This window comes from Boleophthalmus pectinirostris, unplaced genomic scaffold (assembly GCF_026225935.1).
Source record: "Boleophthalmus pectinirostris isolate CB_2022bp ecotype Guang Dong unplaced genomic scaffold, ASM2622593v1 HiC_scaffold_12, whole genome shotgun sequence".
NCBI lineage: Eukaryota > Metazoa > Chordata > Actinopteri > Gobiiformes > Gobiidae > Boleophthalmus > Boleophthalmus pectinirostris.
The window spans coordinates 5,103,077-5,121,604 of NW_026571018.1; the positions used below are offsets into that span (position 1 = coordinate 5,103,077).

Sequence of the window (18,528 nt, forward strand, 5' to 3'; positions counted from 1 at the left end):
CACAATGTGCGTTTGGTTTGGTAAATGTGCAGAAGCTGCTCAATAAATATAAAGAAGAAGAAGAAGATTCTCAAACTGTGGGTGAGGGTCCAAAAAATGGGGCACAGAGTGTTTAAATGTAATAAAATGACAAACATGGTCTTGATTTGGTCTCAATGGTCCGTGGTCTTGGTCTTGTCTCAGTCTCGACATTTAAAAGTCTTGGTCTTGTCTCAGTCTTGGCCTTTAAATGTCTTGGTCTTGTCTTGGTCTCAAACTTTAAAAGTCTTGGTCTTGTCTCGGTCTCGACATTTAAAAGTCTTGGTCTTCTCTCTGTCTCGACATTTAAAAGTCTTGGTCTTGTCTCGGTCTCGACATTTAAAAGCCTTGGTCTTGTCTCGGTCTCGACATTTAAAAGTCTTGGTCTTGTCTCTGTCTCAACATTTAAAAGCCTTGGTCTTGTCTCTGTCTCGACATTTAAAAGTCTCGGTCTTGTCTCAGTCTTGACCTTTAAAAATCTTGGTCTTGTCTCTGTCTCAGCCTTTAAAAGTCTTGGTCTTGTCTCTGTCTCGACCTTTAAAATCTTGATCTTGTCTTGGTCTTGACCCTCCGTGATCTTAGTCTTGTCTCTGTCTCGGGACTCTGTGGTCTCGGACTGGTTTTGGTCTCGATCAGTGCGGTTTTGACTACAACACTAAAACAGACTATGGTGTGAAATTAGGTACAGATACTTTAAAAGTGCATTGTGTAACTTTTATGGTGAAGGGTCCGTCAAACACTTTTCACCATGAAGATGTTATTGCTTTGTCTGGAACATTTACAGGTCTGTGGAGATGCGACCCTGCTATAAAACCACCTGTAATTTAATATATTTAATACATAAGATAGAGCTGTTTATATCACACTGTCGAATATTCCAGGCAGAGCAATGACATCTCCATAGAAACAAAAAGTTACTGAGTGCACCTTTGAAACTATCTCGAAAACCTTACCGTCTTCTGACACAAAAATGAACTTGGAAATCCAGTCAAAAGCTGAATTTTCTTCGCCGTGATTGAAAGGTGGCCTGAGGTAGCTGTGAAGCCGGGTTACGGTGATGGATCTGGGGAAGTAGATTCCTCCAGTCTTCCACAAACCGTACCAGTGTCTGAGTGAGCTGTCCTGAATAAAGCATGATCAGCCGGGGTAAAAAAGAAATACTACAGCCCTGTACCACCACCAGGCAAACCAAGGCGAAGCTGACAACCAACTTCAGATTTCTTGCGTCTTCAAACTTTTACAAAACTTGGTGCAGCAGTTTGACAGAGAGATATTTGAGACATTTTTATCATTAGCTTTTTTATAACAGATTCATGGCAGGAGTTGGGCCTGCGCAGTTAATCACATTGTAATTGAATCAAAATAGAATTCTTTTAGTGATCTCTTATTGGGGAGGTCTAAAGCCAACCCGCTGTCAGGACAAGATTGTGCCAATTTTATTTTTAAAGCAAGAAAAAGTACAATTGTGTAACGTTCTGGCGCTGGGACATCGTCTGCATGATTCTATAGAAAAAGAAAGTTAAAACCAGACTTCAGAACATTCTCCATAGAGACACATCAGTTTTATGTCATAATGTGGGAGGTTATTTGGCAGACTGGTGCCACCTAAATCTGTGTGTCATTCGTTCATTCGTTTTTCAATATAAAGCCAAAAATAAGAAAACAAAACAAACAAAAAAAAGTTTTCTTCATTATTTGTCTCCAAAACCAAAATGAAAAAAACAGACAATGACTGAAACCGAGACCAGACCGGGACTGAGACCGAGACCAGAGCGGGAACAGACCGAGACTGAGGCTGAGACCAGACCGGGACCAGACCAGACCGGGACTGAGACCGAGACCAGAGCGGGAACAGACCAAGACTGAGGCTGAGACCAGACCGGGACCAGACTGGGACTGAGACTGAGACCAGACCGGGACCAGACCGAGACTAAGACCGGGACTGAGACCGAGACCAGGCCGGGACCATGATGATTTGCAAAAAACCCGGAAGTTGTAAAGTAGTAGTAGTAGTTCGGAACAAAGAGAATGTTTGGTGAATTTTATCAAGGGGAACGACATTGCCCTTCTTCTTACGGGATTTGGCACATTACATACATCCCGACCAAACAGCAGCAACTGGTTAAATAAAAAAAGTACCCGCCTACCGTTGAGTGAACGAATCCTAATGATTGATTGCATTTATATAGCGTCTTTCAAGATCCCCAAAGCTCTTTACAGTTCATTATTCAGTCACTCCACACTCAGTGGTGGTAAACTACTACCGTAGCCACAGCTGCCCTGGGGCAGACTGATGGAAGCGAGGCTGCCAATCTGCGCCATCGGCCCCTCCGACCACCACCATCACTCACGCACACACCACTTTCATACTAGGCAATGTGGGTGAAGTGTCTTGCCTAAGGACACAACAATAGTTTTTTGCCACTGGCGCCCCACTGTGACACCTGGAACTCCCAGTGGTCTCCCATCCAAGTACTACCCAGGCCCAGCCTGCTTAGCTTCTGAGATCTGACAGGATCAGGCTTTGACAAGCTGGTATGGCCACCATGCTGCAAGGTCACACGGTTTCCACGAAGTGAAACCGGCTGATGAATCAAGCGAGAGTATTACAGCCAAAGTAACGATATTTCCATGGAAACAAGCACAAAAGAGTCAAGTTTGTGGAGATACAAGCCCGCTCACTGTAACAACGCATGTTTATATATGTTTTTTCTGTGCTATAATCACAACCAAAATGAAAAAAATTACATGATTTACTTGTTTTCACCTAAAAAGTTACATACGGTGACTTTACATTTCTTTTTTTCCATGTATTTCAATGAAAGTTCTTCTACTCCAGAACAGGTATAAGCAGCTTTTGATGTGTCTGCATCTAAATATAAAGTGTTTTATTGTCCAATAATCAGTAAGTGTGGGGTTAGAATGCTTGTTGCCGTTTTAGTTGCTTTAGAGTCGTGACAAAACTCTGCTCTGGCCTCTGCAAGTTGCGAAAACTACTTACAAAATCTCATTGCGGCGAATAATTAGCAGTGTTTCCCATGGATTTTTATGGTGGTGCAAATTATTTTAATTTGAATAATTTAATCTCATTCAGTTCATGCAGTATAAACGCCACTTACTGCCAATTTTTTATCTTTAGTGTAGTCTCTTTTATAAGTTTATGATATTATAATAAGCAACAAAGTCCAATTTTGCAGTTTACTTTAGACGACGAGGGGCAATTTTAGACTACGGGGGGCCTCCATAGTCTCCTGCTTTAATGGAAAACACAACATTGGATCACCGCAAACCATTTAAAATTAACTCGATCTGTTTTTTTCACATTTTTAAGCCAGTAAAAATCAGGTAGAGCGCGTTTAAACATGATTTATAAAATATACACATACAGAACAACGCTCTGCAATGTCTATTTATGCACTTATTAATATTTAATCTCATGCCCTGTGGATATTTTCTCCTACATTTTTTTACATTTATTTTTCTTTGCAGTGTTGTTATAATATTAAAGTTTAGTATTTGATATAACCCCGTTGCTAATGCATGTAAATTATTCATACAGAATGCCTCGAACAGCTCTCTGGTCCAATAGGGCTGTTAAGGTTAGACGCGCTATACAGGAATTGCCGATCTCCAGACTCGGATTAACCACAAAGAGACGTGTTAATAACCTCAACTGTCAGCCGTTTTCTATTAGCGCTCCTCTGAGGCCCATGTCCACCAACAGGCCGGACCATTACATCTATGCATATTTCAACGCTTCGCAATCAGTGGCACGCGGGTTTCCTCTGGTTTGCTGGATGCTTCTGTTTGCTTTGGAACGGTTTAAAGGTTTCATTTCACCACAAACTTGACTCGTGCGAGCTTTAAGTCGTGTTATAATGTTGGTACTTTGTTAAAAACTGTTTACGTCATCCTGCGTTATTAGTCTGGATGATTTGATCATTTAAAAAAACATAAGACCAGAATTATAGAGAAATATGCTGAAATACAATAAATCATTAGCCTGATTCATCAGCCGGTTTCACTTTGTAGAAACCGTCTGACCTCGCAGTGTTAGAATTTGTTCACTTGACAGTAGGTGGGTACTTTTTATCATTTAACCAATCGCTGCTATTTGGTCGTGACGTTTGTAATGCGACGCTAACGGGGCTAAATTAGTATATTAAGCTTTTCTCAAATCCCGTAGGAAGAAGGACAATAACGTCTTTCCGCGAGATAAAATTAACCAAACATTCTCTTTGTTCCGGCTTTAAATCCTCGATCTCGGGAATCATTGCCAACATAGAATATATGTCTCTTCGCTGATTGGCTGGTGCCTGAACTCACACTTCCAGGGTTCTTGCAAATCGTCTAGTGTATTCTGATTCCTGACCTAGTCGCTGGAGAGAAATGGAATTGAGCGGAGGCACTAGGTGGCACCATAATGGCTAATAAATCATATCTTACTTCATGGAATGTACAGCTTGGTCAGTGTGTCAGTGTGTGTGTGTGTGTGTGCGTGCATGCGTGTATGTGTGTGTGAACATCGACGTGTATTAGATTGTGTGTCTGTATTGTGTATGTGTGTATACAGAAGAATTAAATACGTATTCTTTCCTGCACTCATAAAAGATGAGTTTTGTGTAGTTTTCTACACAATTGTTATACCATTTTTTATCCTGTTCTATATGTTAATAGGCTTTGGCAAAATCAGTGTTAAAACTTCAGCCTAAACCCCTTTGGTCTTTAGAATAACTTTAGTGATATGCATAAAATGAATAATTTCTGTGTTAAATCATTGTACCGTATTTTCCGCACTATTAGGCGCTCTGGATTGTCATTAAATGGTCTATTTACAAACTTTTTTCACAAATAAACCACACCGGACGAAACACAGCAGTGTGATGGGTGAGTGGTTTTGTTTGTTTGTTCGTTCACGGTGACTCTGGGCTTTGTTCAGTTGTGGTGTGTAGGGAGGGTGTGTCTGGGACCAACGGATTGTCGGCGTGTTCACAGTGACTCAGTTGTTCAGTTGTGTCTAGAAGTGGCACATTGCGCTCGCTTTTTTGGTTCGTTCCTCTGTTCCGTTCCTCGTCGGCGTGGAGTGATGAGTGTGTCTGTGGGTGTTTGTCGCTGTGTGGTCGCTGTCTTCTCCGTGTGTGTTTGTGTGTTCTGCGGGTGGTGTGGCTTTGTAGTTTACTGAAGTCGTGCTGGGACACCCGAGTGGATTCGTGTATAGAGCGCTCTGGATTGTGGGGCACACGGCCGTTTTTTGATGGGATTAGACGCTTAAGAGCGCGCCCTGTAGCCCGGAAAATACGATACTATGACGTATGGTTATTTTAATTGATCAAAGAAATTAAACTAACATCTCCAGAGTCCAAAATGCTCAGTTCCACCTTGTGATGTCATGAAGCAGTAGTTTTCATGTTACCTTTTACCTTTTTGTTCAGTAGAGATGCAGGACGAAAATGATCCACATGATTTTAGTGAAGGTGTATGGAGTTTAAAAACACTGTGGAGCACTTCCTGTATTACCACATGGCATCACAAAGTAGAACAGAGTGTTTCTCCATTTAAGAAAAGAACTCCACTTAAATATGCATGTTTTCTTGTGTTAAACATGTATGAATGAAACAAAACATGTTTAGTTTGTTTTTGATGAGGAAACATTATAACATAGATCAGAAAACAGCGTAATATTGGCTCTTTATGTAACGCTGCAAGATTCGTAATTGTAAACCCCAATTTGAAAGGATGCAATCAGCAAACCGCACAGGCTGCAAGTTCTGAACTACCACCATTTTCCCCACAAACTCTAAAATATCAGTCATTTTTTATTCTGCTTAAAAACGTCCAACCCTGCAGTTTAGATCTGTCGAAACTGTTCTGAAATGTGCTTCTTGTATGAGTTTGTCAGTTCATCTTTCAGGCATTTTGTCAATTCTTCTGAACGTGTTTAAAAAGTAGAAATAAATCACAAATCAAGATTTCAAGATTCACTCGCTTGTTTTGGAAGGGTTTAAAGATGATGAGAAAAAATATATAAAAAGTTCTCTGATTTCATGTTGAATTCGTAGTGGTATTGTAGTGGAAATGTGTCATAACCAGTGTTGGGGAGTAACAGATTACATGAACCAGCGTTATGTAATCAGAGTACAAATTATGAGTAACTGTATTCGGTTACAGTTACTGTTTCAGTGAGTGGTAATTGGATTACAGTTACTTTGTTGAAATAAATGGATTACACGGCGGTATTTTCCATCCTTTCACATTTTGGGCTAACCAGGAGCTTCCTCGACTTGAACCATGGATAACACAGATAAACAGAACGCAACTTTCTGAATCAGTTACCACAAGTTTGCCAATTATTTTTATTCCTATCACTCTATACTTTCAGCGCTGGTAGCCTCACTGAATTCTTGTTATTTCACCGCATGGAAAATGCTGAACTTTGGCATTTTGTTTACTCTGTAGAGCTTGGATTCAAATCAAGATACTGTTTTTAGCCAAATCCCTGTTTGTGTTACGAGCATCACACATCATAGAGTTCAACAGTCAAACAATATCAGAAAATAACCAAAAAGTCATGGAACAACTCGCCGCGGCTGACACGTCATCTTACTGTCTCCATTTTATTTGTGGGACTATACTAACAGTCTGCCATAAATTTGCAAAACAGAGCGAGGTTATAAAAACTAGGAGTAGCATAACTTATACTCAATTAAAAGCCGAGACTATAAATAGGCTGACATCCAAAACCAGGATAAACTAGAACATACCAAACAGACGACATAATACACCACAGAGGAGCCAAGTAAATCTATAGGTACAACCTTCATACTCAGCTATCAGACGCCTTTTATTGACACACTTATAGACTTTACTCGACATTACAAACAGGAGTAAAACCAACCTCGTCTCCGAATTTACACATTAACACCAAGAACATCAACAGATGCTTATAACAAGACAATCTGAACGATAACATTGTTCTGATACAACCGAAGCAAACTAAACAAACCACGCGACTCTAAACCAGGATAAATCTCGAGGGATCGTATAGGAATCACACAGCCGCGGCAACCGTGAGTCAGCTGTAAATGACCAGGGTCTGCAAATCCTAGAGCTGCAAAGTTCATTGTATATGGGCTTAGTCCTATGTGTTCTAAAACCGCAGGACTTAATTCTCTTGTATAATCTATAAATTGTGTGTATAATATAGTACTGAAAGAGACTGACAGAACCACATAGCGAACACTCAACCACTACAACCGCGTACTTAACAGAACTCCGAGACATTGTATGTAGAAAGACTCATTGGCATCTGTATACCACCTGGGGTCATAAATAGGACTTACGGTATAAAGACGACTAAGGACTCAGAGCCAGGGATTACAACCTAGTGCACTAAGGATGAGAGTTCATTGACTAAACTAGAAGTACATAGATCTCCATTGAGCACACTCAAGCGTTTGTCCACTTGAATAACTCGGCATTAATAAACTCTCACCACACTAACAGTGAGTAGATGAAATGAGTGAATAACAACCAACGTTACCTAAACCACACTAAAAAACCCAGGTGTCCTCAACATAACAACGCAGCTGGACTAAACGAAAATCATAGTAGTAGTAGTGGTAGTAACTAGTATTTAGCAGTAGTGACCTGTTAGCAACTGTATTAACAGGCTCCCTATTCAAATAACCAAAGATAACTGTCGCGTATAGCGAAATGATATTGAATATCATGATATTATGTGCCACGCGACAGAAAGCAATGATCTCATATCAAAATAATTTCTCTATCAATATAAATTTATTATTTATATGTATTATCGGGTTATATAGCTCATAGATCATTAGCACACAAAAGAACATAGTAGTGTTTTTATATGTTAAAAGGTTAGCTACTCTGTAAAGGATTTTAGACAAATAAGGACACTCAATTTACCTATTGCATGCCGTATACTGTTTGTGGAACCTGTTATGAGATCACTTTTAACACACAATGATCTTCAGTGACCCAGCCTGTATTTGCTAAACGGTGGTGCACCCTAGGGTTCGTAAGGCCTCACTGCAGTCTCAGCATTGGCCATATATACCCATGTTGCATTATCCGTTGCACTATCAAGAAGATCGCGCCTGCCTCTGGACTCATCTCTCTCATACAATAATCTACCCCGCCAAATCATAATTTTATTCACCAGTGCATGAACTAAACCAGGACTAAACTGGACTGACTATGATCGAACGTCTCTTTGTGTCCTTAGAACCATTCATCTGACATGTTAAAACCACATGCATCCTATGGCACTTACTCCGTCGAGCAGCCAACAGCGTAGACTTGTTACTTCCTGATAGAAAGCTTTGCCTAGCTGAGTAGGGTATCACCAGCACACCCCGTGGCGTCTGTGTGCTGTAGCTGCAGGGCTGCGCGGGCGGCCGGTCGGTGCGGGGTCGTGTGGTTGCGCTCGGACGCTGCCGACCTGATAGATATATGAGAAAATAGTTCTTCAACATGCAACGATTCATGCGATGCCAGGTTAGTTTTATTTCAAGCATTATTCTATCGACACAGACATTTACATAGACAGTCTGGTGTAATAATAGATTTTCTTCAGGTGTCTCCACATATCTCCAACACTCCAACACTCTGGCTCACTAGGAAATGAGCTCCTATGTACAAAATTCCGAACTGTCCCTTTAAAGTGACAAATGATTTATTTAGTTGCTGACAATGGACTGGTCTCAGTTGCTCCTCGTCACATTGTAAAGTAACACATGGTGTAACACAATCCTGTTCACACTTTATATGCTAATGTCACCAGAAAACATGACATTAACTCCCACTGATATCCTAAAGACACACAGATGTACTTATCAATGAAACCAGATCAGACTGATCAAATAGGCAGACTCGGTGCCTCTGTCAAAAACATAAAACCCTGGATAATTTAAAAACAGAAGCCACTGTTCTACCAAGCCTGGACAATGTCAGTGTAGCCTCCAGCTCTAATGGAGTCTTATTTGAAAGAGTTCTCATTCACAGCACATATAAATCAAGGCCTGTAAAACAGATACATTAGTTGACATGGACGAGTGCACTAAACAAACTCCTGTTCTATGTCTCTCTGGTGAAATTTGCGCTGCGTTGTAATATTCGAAGTAACTAATACTCTCATAAATCAGATACACGCTAGTTTTCCATTTTACAGACAAGTACAGTTGACTAAAGCCACATATGTGACGACCCTTAGAAGTGGTTTTTACAAAACTACGTCTCCTCTATTGTAGTTTCTCTCTTCTTCTCAAGTATGTGAGGTAGAGTCACATTTGAAGCGGTATTGAAACTACATATCTAAGCGTGCTACTAGATAGCTTATGGGTAATTAAGGACCTTTAGTGGCATGGTATTAAATATAGTGGAAGTGTGAAATATTGATTAGTGTTGTCTAGTCTTTACTGATGTCTATCATATATCTAGAGTGCATGAGTTATATTCCAGAGAGACTTGAATCAGGTAGTCTTTCCTCTTTCATGGTCACGGTAATCTCAATCTGTAAGAGCTTTTTACAGTCCTACTTAAGGAATTCTCAATCTCATATAGTGTCTGTCGATTTAATACCGGGAGAACTCGTTGGCTCAGAATACGATCACATGGTAGGGAAGTTGGACGCAAAACTGGATGCTTCTGTCCAGCTTTGAGGGCCCCTAAGGAACAGTGCGCGCTTCGTTTGACGTCTATATCAAATTAGTCATCCGGGGATGCATGATAAGTGACAGACGGGTCTAGCAGCTGCTGCAACCTGTGGGCCTCTTATGGATTTGTTGATGTCTCGTGTGTGAATTACTGGTGGATAACAGTTTACATAATAGTACTTCGGAGTATCGTGGAGTCATGTGATTTAACTTATTGATCACTAGTATTCAGTTATCCAGTGGTGTAACTGTTGAATTGTTCTCATGTTATTCTTTGGGTCATGTCTAGATTAGAAGTTAGTCACTATTTGATTGAGATGTGAATAAGGATAATGTGGTGACCACCATGTTTACTATAATATGAGCTAAGTGAACGCTGATTTCCGTGTTGTTTAAACGAAGACCTTTTGAGGTCTACAATATCGTCGCTCAAAACACACAAGCTGATACATAAACTCATTTGGTACCACTAACTTCTAGGTGCGTACACTCTCGGACTGAAAACCAGTGTCGTAAACATACGGGAGTTTACTACAATCCTAGGTCCCTCTAACGCAGGGAACAGTGAAGAAGCGACTAGTTGGTGTGATGAATGCTATGGTACTGAATACTCGAGAGTACACTTTAGTAAAAAAACCTACTTTATGGTGATCCCTCAGGGCTGTCTAATAGTAAACCATGTGCTCTCTAAAACAGATTTTTTTAGACTGGTGCTGACTAAACCTGGAACTATAAATAGCAGTGATCCAAAAACCATAAAAATCAGGACTTAACCAAACCGAGTCACTCGACAAACAGATGAATCGTTTGCATCGTTTAATCGAGGAAGACTCATAACCAGTTGTTTCTCACATATTATTACTGTGCTTCCACCTCGCTTCCCTAAGCTTTTATCTTATCTAGAGATATTTAAATCATCTCAGCTGATGCTGCTCAGATATAAATTCCTTTAAAAGCTGAATGTCTATTTAGGTTATTAGTCGTGCTGACTAATTGTGATCTCTTTTTTAATCATTGGACAAACAAACAATCTTATTGCTAGCAAGATCGATCCATGTCATTCTGTGTTGCCTTTGTAATAATCATATAGCGACATTCATATGGGGTTGTTCTCTGGAAAAGTTGTGTGCAGGTATTACAGTGTACTCCGATCTTATATATAGTTGATACTGAGGAGATATCGTTCATAATAGCCTATATATCCAGACGTTTTCACTAGGTGTCACTCTATCTTAATCTGAGCTCACGCGGGCCTACTCATCGACTAATAACAAGAAGGTCAACTAGGATGGATTCACTTTTCAAAGACATGCCGCTCATAGCTGTGAGTTTTATTTTAGGAGCTCCACAGGTTTCCAACACTCTGGCTCACTAGTAAAATTGAGGTCCTATTCTCCAAAATTCTGAATTGTCCCTTTAACTACTGCTTTTGTGTGCTTATGTCAGCTCTGCAAACGTACATCAAATAAATTTATTTTGTAGAGTGCGGAGTTGTCGACCCAAACAAACACTGTGGTTGAAAATCTTTACTTGCGAAAGACTACTAGTTTTCTATCTTCGCCACAATGCAGCCACTACATACGTGGTTTAGCCTTTATCATAAAAGGACTGTTGAGCTGCTTATACTATGTTAACTACCACTACTACTACTATGATACTTCACAGCTGCTTGTTTGTTGATTGAATGGGGTTTTATTATTGTCTGCTAGAGTATTTTGCTGGGTTTGTGAGGCCAGCGACTGTAAACCTTTAGGATTCATTAATTCGGTGACCATAATCTCAGTGATCCCGCTCAGAAGTCTGACTCATTAAACACAATTACTTCCACATACATGAGTAAAAAGTACATCTTTGTCATTGCTCTTACATAAGTTGTAGTTCTCACAAATTTATACTATTTTCAGTTTGTAAAAATGTGTGATGCCACAGTATTAGTTATATTGCTAAATCATGTGGAGACATACCCACAGATTAGTGTGTGTTGTTTTTTTGTTCACGTATATAACTCAGCTCTCACAGATAACAATTCACGTCCTGGATTGGCACTTCCCGCCTCGTGTTTCATTTTCTTTAGTAGCTTATATATCCGCCTCAGTACATGCTAATCACTCCTCCGTACATTGTTGGTTGGTAGGTAGACTTGTTACGTTTCTGCTCAACTGGTAGGTGGTGATGGTTGGATTCTCGCTCTCATACAAAAAAAACAGATACATAAACAATTGATCCTAATGATATAAAATGCGACATAACAAACGGAAAACAATCACTTGGTTAATGTTGAAGCTACTCTCACCTCACCACTGAATCTCGCCAGGGTTGAGGCGGACAATAACGTCTTTCTCATTTGCATAAATTCACCAAAATTCTACTTTGCCTTCGCTACTTTAGATCTCATGCCCTCAACGATGAGATCGTGCATAGTCATGTCTCTTGAATTCGAACGAAAGTATCAAGTGCGTTCTCTGTCTCGCTGTGATTTGACTGGTGCGTTTTCCAGAATGTTCCGCGTGCGTTAATCCGGTTTTCTGCGTCGTAGTGCTATTCCTTGCCTTCCTGGATTTTTGACTAGTAGTATATTTCTTAAAAAAACTAGTATGTATAAAATCCATGCAGATACTGCTACTATATAAGACTATATCTACGTAGCATACCATCTACCAGGAAAGTGACAGTTGGGTGATGACTAATGAGCAGCCTACTGGGTTTGTTAACACTTTTGGAAGTAGTGGATAACTATATCCCTCTCAGGTGTTGTGCAATTCTACCTCGCACATCATGATTTTGTAGATGTGTGAATTCTAAACTTATTAAATATCTCATACATTAAGAAGTAAATGTGGAGAGGCGCTTAAACGAAAATTCACTGTGTAACGTTTAAGTGCTAGTCTTGGAATCATCTTCAGATTTATGGCTCTGACCTCATCTCTTCAAATTCATTACCCAGTGTGCTGAGTGCCGCGCTTGGCAATGTGCGGCGATTGATTGGTTTGACCAATCGATAACATGGTTCTTAGGCAATCTATTTTACTGATCGATGGAGAATGTGAGTATTTGTAGACTAACTGTGTTCAGATAGTCTCTTTTACGTATTGACCATGTATGTAATGTATTCTGTGATTCCTGTACTTGAGAAATGGAAATTGAGCGATTCATACACAGGACACTCAATGGGGTGGGCTCATTGGTGCAGCCTCATGACTAACTCCCACAGGATATCGTGTGGGCAATAGGTGCCTGATGATTCTCTCCCAGTTAGACTTCATTACAGAAGTTAGAACAAAACTAGATGTCAAACATAGCCATCTCCACTAGGGGTCAGCATTCCGTGTGAGCAACTGGAAAGCACACTACTGTTAGATAGACACTCTAGTTACTAACTCTCGAGTTAGAGCGGTTTAAATCCTCGAGGTCTGTGTTTTACTTCAGTGCTACGAAAGAACGACTATGGATGGAAGAATAGAAGTAAGACAGAACATGAGTGAGAACTAGATTTATTCGATCGCTGCACATAAAATCAGGCTTTGGTGAACTGATTCAGGGAAAGTGCGTTTCTGTTTGTTTTCAGAATAGTACTCAAGACACACTCTCAAGTGTGAGTTTTGCAGAAGTTTAATCAATGTTCAATCTCTCCCTCATTATCGATTGAAAGACATGAGTCAATATAACTGTCGAAATTCATATAGATGTGTCTGCAGTATTTATCATTACAATGAGTTGCCTTATACTTACTCACACACCGCACCAAGTGTATGATGAGAATTTGCTCGAGATACTCTCAGTTCATGCTATTAGTATTCAATCTCCAGTACCTCTTTTGAGATATTTGTGTTGTATTTATTTATTTTATTTATTTATTGCTGACAAGTAGTATATGATTATTCAAGTTTATAATAATGTAGCCAGTTATAGCAATGGGTGTCACTATCATGACTGTACTAAAATAAGATAGAGGTGGGGCAACTGCAAGAACGGTGCGGTATTACACTGGTAACTGAACTACAACCTCTTATCACCTGCATCACTCATGTATTCAAGAACAGCTGTCACCTACTCACTAGTCATGCCTTTGCGCCATTGATGTTGTTTCTCATGGTTTACACTAAATAGTAACTTTTAAACCGCCATGCGTCGTCAGTTTGTTATATAATCCTAAGTTTAGGACAGCTTCGAAGTTCAAAAGACATGTGGTCTTTGACTTACTTTGTGCTTCATGATTTTGGTTGATGGATTCAGCTTCGTGTTCGGACTATCTCGGTTATAAGAGCACACTGAGTCTTGCTTACGTGGTTTGGTAATAGAACTGTGGTTAAGGTCTGCTGTTCTTTACTTTATGGTATAGACTGTATTGGTGGACCTGTGATTTGCGTGATCGCATATGGTGTGTCTGTTCTTCCTGTTGTCTTGGAGCGGGAGTAGTGTGTTTTCAGATTGCTGAGGATCTTTGTACCTCGAGTCAGAGATATTATACATCGGCAGGTTGTACACACAGACCGTATGTATGACTGGACATATATTCTAGCCTCTTAGCATTTTGGCGGTGAATTACTTTGACCTACATCAGCATATCAGCGTTTTCAGGTGTCCACACAGTGCCGGATCAGATCCGTACTCAGATGAATTCATGGGAGCTGGTGGCACCAGATCGTTACGTCTCTGGAGTCGTTTTCAGTCGGATTAGTGTGGACGAACACTGCATCCACAACAAAAACATCTCAAATACATACTAGTGTGGATGGGGCCTAAGAAAGTGTCATGTCACCCACAACGTTCAGCTCCACTAAAATGAATCTCCTGTTGCCACAGTTACAGGAGTGACGCTTGCCTCCATATTCGGAAATCCGATCATGAGTATCATAGCAACCACAAGAGCCAATCATGACTGAGGTAATTAAAAGTGCTCGCCCTTCTCATCGGAAAGTGGGAATGGGGCTTACTTAGCAACGAAACGCACTCGCTGTCAATCAAACCTGTTGCTAAGGCTAGAGGGAGGGACCTCAGGGAATGAAGGCGTCTGATTGGTCCGTTATTTATGTTCATATCTTGATTTAGGGACAAAATTGAGAAATGAAAAATTCTGGATCATGTAGTGCGAGTTAATACAAACTTTTAAGACCAAAATGACGGGACTCAGTGCAGCAAGTACAGAGAGACGAGCCACAATATTCCAATGTAAGTCAATGGGAGCCGGAGTCAGAAGGAGCCAGAAAAGCCTCCTGGAGCACTTCCTACTTGGAACGCGACGGCTACTGCGTTACCTATGTCTATTTATATATACAGTCTATGGTCACAATATCGATACAATACCGATACCACTGAGTTTTGCATCTTTCTCTTTCTCTTGGTTACATAATTTGTCTTGCTCAGCCCTAAGAGGCAACAGCTGCTGTGATTTTGCGCTCGACGAAAACAAATTGAATTGAATGTTTTGTTTACGAGAAAATAAGGCAAAAGGTTAAAACTGGAAATATCATTAATTATTTTTCTTTTTACACCGCGAGACAATTAAAATCACATTCACTTTTAATCCCATATGACCAGTCACTGAAACATGAATTATGAATGACTCTTTTCTTTTACTGTCAGAGCCCATTTCCTTTTGGGTTTATTAATTTTGGAGTACAGAATACATTAAAATCAGATGTTGAAATCTTAAATGAAAACCACCAGGAGTGACCTTTTCTTTAATGCAAATCTGGGGGTTGGTTTGCACTGGAGTTGGACTAAACCAAAAGGAAACGCAAAACTAAACGGGATTCAGTTCTTTACATCTTAATTTATAAAACCTCACTGGGCAAAATATTGTTTATATCGCAATAGTTGTTTTGTAAATGTAGGGAGCAGTGGGACAGGAGTAGGGGTGTAACGATATCCAAGTCTCATGAAACGATATTGTCACAGTATGAAACTCATGGTATTTACGGCATTTATTGTGACATTGTTGGAAAGCTCACGATATTACGATATTATACATAATAACAAGACTGACATTATCAAAAGCTCTGACCAGTCATTTGGTAAAACATTTATTGTCATATTTTAAGGCTGTAACGATATCCAAATCTCACAGTACGACATTATCAGGATATGCATCTCACAGTACGATATTTATTGCGATATTTTGAAGAGGCTGATATAATTGTAGATAACACTTTTTTTGCTTTTAAAATACCTTGTCAAGATTTTGGTGTTAATTATTTTCATCATAATCCCAAGAATACAAAAAACATATTTCTTCATGTTGTCTGCACTGAAATGAATCATGGGATATGTAGTTCACAATACTTATAAGCTGCTGCTACTATAAAACCATGGACTTAAGCAAAGGAACTTTTGATTCGATATATTGTGACATCCATCAATTTTTCTTCCGCTTATCCGAGGCTTGGTTTCAGGGGGCAGCAGTCTAAGCAGGGACTCCCAGACTTCCCTCTCTACAGACACGTCCTTCAGCTCCTCCAGGCGGATCCCGAGGTGTTCCCAGGCCAGCCGAGAAACATAGTCCCACCAGCCTGTCCTGGGTTTTCCCCAGGGCCTCCTTCCAGTGGGACATGCCCCGAACACCTCTCCAGGGAGGTGCCCAGGAGGCATCCAGAACAGATGCCCGAGCCACCTCAACTGGCTCCTCTCGACGTGGAGGAGCAGCGGCTCTACTCCGATCTCATCCTGTGTGACTGAGCTCCTCACCTATCTCTAAGGGAGCGCCCAGACACCCTGCGAAGGAAACTCATTTCGACCGCTTGTATCCACGATCTTGTCCTTTCGGTCATTACCCAGAGCTCATGACCACAGGTGAGGGGAGGAACGTAGATTGATGGTAAATCGAGAGCTTTGCCTTTCGACTCAGCTCTCTCTTCACCACAACGGTCTGATACATATGATCTTTAACATCCCTACATCCCTAGACAGGAGGGACGCTGTTTTTGGCAAAAAAATCACATTTTCAAAACAATAAAATGTAACATGGTGATCTAAATATAAGTATTAGGGATGTAAAAAGTAACCAAAATATCATGATATCGTATCGCCAAAAGTCTCACAACAATATCGTGGACCATCACAATATATCAGTTACAAAATCCTTTACTTAAATACATGGTTTTATAGTAGAAATAACTAATAAACATCGGAAACTACATATCCCATGATTCATTTCAGCGCAAACAACATGAAGAAATATGTGTTTTACTTGAATTCTTGGAATTATGACGGAAATAATTCACACCAAAATCTTGTCAAGGTATTTTAAAAGCAAAAAAAGTGTCCCATCTATGATTATATCAGCCTCTACAAAATATCGCAATAAATATCGTACCATGAGATGTATATCATGATAATATCGTACTGAGAGATTTGGATATCGTTACATCCATAATATAATGTGTGTCAGCAGTCAATACCCCATAGAAGTAAAATGCCCTCTCATTAATACAATTGTTCACCCAAATACTTTAAGTTAAGTCTTCTAAACATAATTGTGTATTTAAAACAAATTCACATCATGTATTCTGTTCATAATTTTTAAATCTGAAGTTATTCAAACTTAACTTAACTTCCTTTGTTTTCTTGTTAAATGCACAGCACATAGAGAAAGAATTACAGCAACTTCAGCAAATCAATTTGTTGCCAAGTGTGACCAATTAAAAATGCGTCGATATATCTGATCGGTCTGGGTCGACATCTGAAAATTGAAATGGATATAATGTCATTTTGAGTTTTGCAACCACAGATAAGTTAAGAGACCCTGGTCAAAATAAGTACGCTGCTACGAATAAGAAGGCGTTTTATTGTTCGATAATCAGGAAGTAAGCTGTAGCATGCTAGTTGTTGTAAGCTTTACCATAGGGCTGCTCGATTATGCAAAAAAAAAAAAAAAAAAAATCATTATCAAGTTTATTTTGGTCAATACTGAAATCATGATTATTCAAACGATTATTTTTAGTTCCATAATGCATTTATTCAGCAATTCTCTCTCAAAAAACAAACAAGAAAACACATTGTTATTATAATTTACGTAAAATCTTCAAACTGAAAATAAATATAGGTTACAATTGTGAACATTACAGTAGTTTTGCGATGTATAAAACAAAAAAATGAATGAAATATATTTTGAGAATGAAATAAGGCATAGAAAAACCTCAGTGTACCCAAAATAAACTATATATTCAGCTGTTCTACAATCTCTATCCTCCTGAGACTCGGTCCATTCATTTGTGTCCTTATAGTGGACACTGCTGATTGACTGTGAACTCACTACTAGGGGGACAAGATTCTCATAATAAAAAACTGGGACTTTGTGTTGGTTGGTGATAATAAAATTGTGAAATAAGTGTGCCACTAAGGAGAACTGTTTTGCACTCGGCTCATTCATGACTAACGTGAATCTGTATAGTCACATTTTCTTTGTGTGTTTTGGTCGTTTTTTTAAGCAGCTTTTCTGTATTTTACCTCAAAAAGTGACGATTTATGTGTCTCTTTACTGTTGGCAGGGATGAAATTGGTCAAAAATAGGGACACCTGGGACATTTCTTGTGTAAAACTGGTACGAATCACTGGTTTTGGCTGGGATAAGGGACACAGGGCTCAAAACTGGGACTACTCAACCTACCTGTGGCAGCACTATGATTAAAAAAAAAATGTAAAAATTAAAAGGGAGTATAAAATGTTTTGAGGCGACTGTAGAAGCTTGTCAGAAATGTTGATCATCAAAAAAGTTTTTTCAGGTTGTTAACTTCACATGGATTTAACACCAAAATGTCCCTAGCATCCATTACAGGGGACATGTTATAAAATTATAAATAAAATAAAATTAACAAAATCTAAATGTGAAGGT

The 18,528-nt window shown here is 39.6% G+C and overlaps 1 protein-coding gene and 1 pseudogene across 3 annotated transcripts in view; both read right to left on the reverse strand.

Annotated features, from left to right (window-relative positions):
• Positions 1-18,528, reverse strand: part of cadm1a (cell adhesion molecule 1a) — a 360,817-nt gene that overhangs the window by 315,006 nt on the left and 27,283 nt on the right. The window lies entirely within an intron of this gene.
• On the reverse strand, positions 2,451-2,567 carry LOC129407577 (5S ribosomal RNA; annotated as a pseudogene).